General features: G+C 49.6%; 1 long non-coding RNA gene across 1 annotated transcript; it reads left to right on the forward strand.

Moving 5' to 3' along the window:
• Positions 1 to 269: 269 nt before the first annotated feature.
• On the forward strand, positions 270 to 2,553 carry LOC129622435 (uncharacterized). Its single transcript, XR_008699979.1, has 2 exons — positions 270 to 2,122; positions 2,328 to 2,553. It is a non-coding gene; the product is annotated as an uncharacterized LOC129622435 (long non-coding RNA).
• The last annotated feature ends 1,898 nt before the right edge of the window (positions 2,554 to 4,451 follow it).

Below are 4,451 nucleotides of genomic sequence, written 5' to 3' on the forward strand. Positions count from 1 at the left end.
AACTCCAGGTTCTAGCTCCACCTCGACTAGTACTCAAGTGGGCCATCTTGGATCCCTTATTCCATTGGCTTCATTGACTTCACGTGTAAAACTAAGAATTGGATGATCTATCCTGTAAAGGATCTTTTAACTTTCAAGTTAGTTAAGTTGCTCAGTCGTGTCCGACTCTTTGCGACCCCATGGACTGTAGCCCACCAGGCTCCTCCGTCCATGGGATTCTCCAGGCAAGAATACTGGAGTGGGTTGCCATTTCCTTCTCCAGGGGGTCGTCCCTACCCAGGGATCGAACCCAGGTCTCCAGCATTGCAGGCAGATGCTTTAACCTTTGAGCCACCAGGGAAGCCCTTAACTTTCAAGGTGTTTCTACAAATCACTGCAGCAAAATGCGCTGTGCTTAGTTGCTCAGTTGTGTCTGATTCTTTGCAATCCCATGAATTATACAGCCCATGGAATTCTCCAGTCCTGAATACTGGAGTGGGTAGCCTTTCCCTTCTCCAGGGGATTTTCCCAACCCAGGGACTGAACCCAGGTCTCCCGCACTGTAGGCGAATTCTTTACCAGATGAGCCACAAGGAAAGCCCAAGGAGTGGGTTGCCATTTCCTTCTCCAGGGGGTCTTCTCAACCCAGGTCTCCTGCATTGCAGGCAGATTCTTTATGGTCTGAGCCACAAGGGAAGCAGCAAAATAGGGACCACCAAAAACAAGCAAGCATCTAAAGGAAAATTATAGGCTCCTAGGAAACCTCAATATATCCTCATAAAGTTTCATTTGAGTTATGGTGAAATGACAATGGGACCAATCCTTTCTCCAATTCCTTTTCTTGACAGGGGAAAAAGCTCTTGTGATACAAGAAACTGTCATCTATATGTCAAAAAGTAGAGCTCAAAGACCAACTGGTGAGTTTCAGTTTACTTTCAGATGTAAGGAGTCTGAGGGGCAATTTAAGTCTCAGGTAGCAATTTGTTCAAGATATTTTAATGATTAATAAGCATGCCAGGACAAACTTTTGGAAATGAGAATGGGCCTGAGATTTGGGGGACATTTAGCTATTAAATAGGGTCTAAATAGGCTCTTACTCTGAGGAAGAGGAGGAGGAGATGAAATAGAGGAAAAAGAGAAATAGGAAGAAGGCAGAGAAGGAGAAGAAGGGAAATTTTATTGTCTTACTCAAGGTAAATGAAGCTCATCCAGCCTCCCCCTCCCTGGAAACACTGGCTTCTTCCTGGCCTCTTGATCTTACCTGCCCACCAAGACTAAGTCACATTTTTAGAGAAGAAGACAGTTAAGGGATTCAAGTGCAGACTCCAAAGTCAGCCAGCTTGAGTCTGAGTCTCCTCGCACTACTTACCTGCAGGGCTATGGGCAAATACTTAACCATTTCTAAGCCTTAGTTTCCTCATCTGTATAATGGGTTCCTATATTATAGGCCCTAGATTTAAATGACAGAAAGCAAGTCATGCCCCTAGCAGAGTTCTTGTGCTCAACAGACACCAGCCATTGTTATACTGAATCTCCCTGGATTAAATTCTATAGCAAGAGACCCCACCTCTCCCCCAGACCTCAGTCTGCCACCCACTCCTCTGCCCACAGCACCCCCTCCCCCTTTTTTTAAAAAATAGGATTGACCATTCTGATCCCCTACAAGGAAATGAGCAGCATACAGAACGGAAGGGCAGCTTATGGAACCTAAAGAAACTCATGGCAATCAGCGGCCCTGGTGCTTTCCACCTGGAAATCCTCCCTTTTCATCCTTGGTTGGTGGGGAGGGCCAAAGTGAACACACCAGATCTAGTGGAGGCCTCCCTTGAGGGTAAACGGAGAATGGAGAAAGTTCCAAGCCCAGCTCCACCACTGACGAGCTCGGTACACGGTGGAGCTCAAGATGCACTTCCTTCGTCTCTGAGCGATGCCCCAGAAACCACAAGAGAAGACGCTAAGTCCCCAGTAACAACTTTCATCTTTCTGCCTGCTTCTCCGCTCTGGCCTCTGGAGAAAAGTTCTCGGCTGCCTGCTTCGCTCCTCAGGAGTTTATCAGGAGCTTCCCCGGGACCCAGATGGCCCAGCCACTCCTGAACCACTTGGGGAGGGAGTCTCACCAAAGCCTGCTTGGGGCCCCTTCCAGGTGCAAAGCCGGTAATGGGGCCAGCCTGGGGGCAGGCGGCGGCTGCGGGTCGGCAAGCAGGGCCTAGAGCCGCCTGATCCACAGAAACTTGGGGGTGGGGAGGCGACATCAAAGGCGCGGGGGGCCCAGAGCGCTGGGGTTGTGGCGCAGGGCGGGGCGGAGGGGGCCAACGCCTCGCCGACCTGCACGTTTCTGTTTCTTTCAGGGTAAGAGAACACGCCTTTTGAGGATGACGATCGCCTTCCTCTTCGTGGAGAGCCGCGGTCCTTACACACTCCGAGCTGGGAGGAGGCTGCCGGGCGTCCGGGGAGGGGGCGGTAGCAGGGGTCGGCCTTCCGCACGTTTTAGCTTGGCACCCACTCCCAATGGCTCAAAATTCTCCAAACAGCAGAAAGGGCTTGAAAAGAAATAATGAGAAATAATGACAACTGAATGACAGCCGTGATTTCAGGAGGCAGATATTCGCGGAGATGCCGGCACCGATTCTTCTCTGTGGTGGCCTAGGCGTAGAGGCTTCCGGGAGGTGGCGCGGCTCCGGGGAGTGGGGAGGGTAGAGGTTCTCAGCCCCCAGACCAGGGCCTCGGGGCTGGACAGACGATTGGACATTCGCCCTTGGCAAGGTCGGAGGCCCTCGAGGTCTCAGCAGGCGGGGTGCGGCTGGTCCCCCTGGCAGACCCTTGGGCTCTTCGCGGGAGCTTCGCTTCTCCTGAGAGTGGGCTTGAGAGTGGAGGGGATGAGCATTGGAAGAGGCAACTTGGGGGTGCTGAGGCAGATTGTGGGGGAGGAGGCTAGAGACACTTCTGGAGACGACCTCCTGGAAAATAGGCCATTGTGAAAAGCATCACCTGGGAACTTGTTAAATAGGTAAATCATCTGAATCAGGTTGACCCTGGCAATCAATTGACTCAGCAATGGGCAGGCCCTCCTCCAAGTGATTCTGATGCCGGCTCAAGTTCAAGAATCCCTGGTGCAAAGGAAGGGCACTGACCTCTGGGGCTGGGAAACTGGACCCCTCAGTTCTCCCATCAGTAAAGGAAGGGTGGGGCCAGATCAGGGGACCCTGGTGGATGGAATCAGGCAGGTTACACAGGGTGAGAGGGGCCAGGTAGGTAATGTCACACCCCAAAGGGCCTGTGCCCTGTGCCAGCCAGATGTCACCTGGCCTGAACTGGGGACAGATTGTTGCTATATTATCTGGTTTTGCAGGAGAAGCTGGAAACCTAGGTTTTTAAAATGTGAAGTCTTCTGTATTTTAAGTGTTGGGAACTAGTTAGACATTTCAAAAACATTGTTTGGGTCTTCACTATAGGGCAAGCACAACACATCTACCACCTGGATTTGCCCTGTGGTTCCTAGTTTATTCTTTAAACTCCAAGATCTCATCTTACCTTGAAATAGCCTGTGAGATTGACAGAAATGTGGCCAAAGCCCTGGGACAGAAAAGTACGGCTTTCTGAACTTCTAAGAAATTATTATTAGGAGAGAACAATTTTTTGAACACCTGGTAGTCACACAAAAATATCATTGTTCCTTTAACTCCCTCCTTGCTCTTCTCTATCATCCTCTTAATCAGGGCACCTCATTGTTCTCATTATAATTTAGACCTAAAAAATGCTGACCCACAGAAACGGTAAGTAACTTGCTCAAAGCTATCTGCCAGAGTCAGACAACATCCTCATCAAGACCCGCTCTAAAAATCACCTAGCATTTACCAAGTGTTTTGCCTCCATGCCAGATATTGTTCTAAGTACTTTACAGATATTAACTCTTTTACTCCTACAACAACCCTGTGAAATGAGGATCGCTTTCATCTCCCATTGTACAGATGAGGAAACTGAAGCCCAGAGAGGTTAAATGACTTGCCCAAGGTCACCCAGTTTGTAGGCTGGTAGGTGGCAAAGCTGGGATTTGAACATAGGTGGCCCATCTGAGTCCAGAGCCCACCACGCTTTACTGCCTTCCCTGCTCTCAATGATAGGCTCCTCCTGTCCCACCAGGATGAGGTCCCTAGGAATGTAGCAATTCAAATGGGCATAAAAGAGGGTACAATTGAGCCTCTTTGCAGGGCAGGAATAGACACACAGATGTAGAGAATGAATGTGTGCAAACAGTGAGTGAAGGAGAGGATGGGACAAACTGGGAGAATAGCCTTGACATATATACACTACTATGTGTGAAATAACTAGCTAGCAAGAAGCTGTGGTATAACACAGGGAGCTTAGTTCAGTGCTCTGTGATGACCTAAAGGGGTGGGATTGGGGGTGGGGTGAAAGAGGAGCTCAAGAGAAATGGGATATATGTATACATATAGCTGATTCACTTCATTGTA

This window comes from Bubalus kerabau, chromosome 11 (assembly GCF_029407905.1).
Source record: "Bubalus kerabau isolate K-KA32 ecotype Philippines breed swamp buffalo chromosome 11, PCC_UOA_SB_1v2, whole genome shotgun sequence".
Taxonomy (NCBI): Eukaryota; Metazoa; Chordata; class Mammalia; order Artiodactyla; family Bovidae; genus Bubalus; species Bubalus kerabau.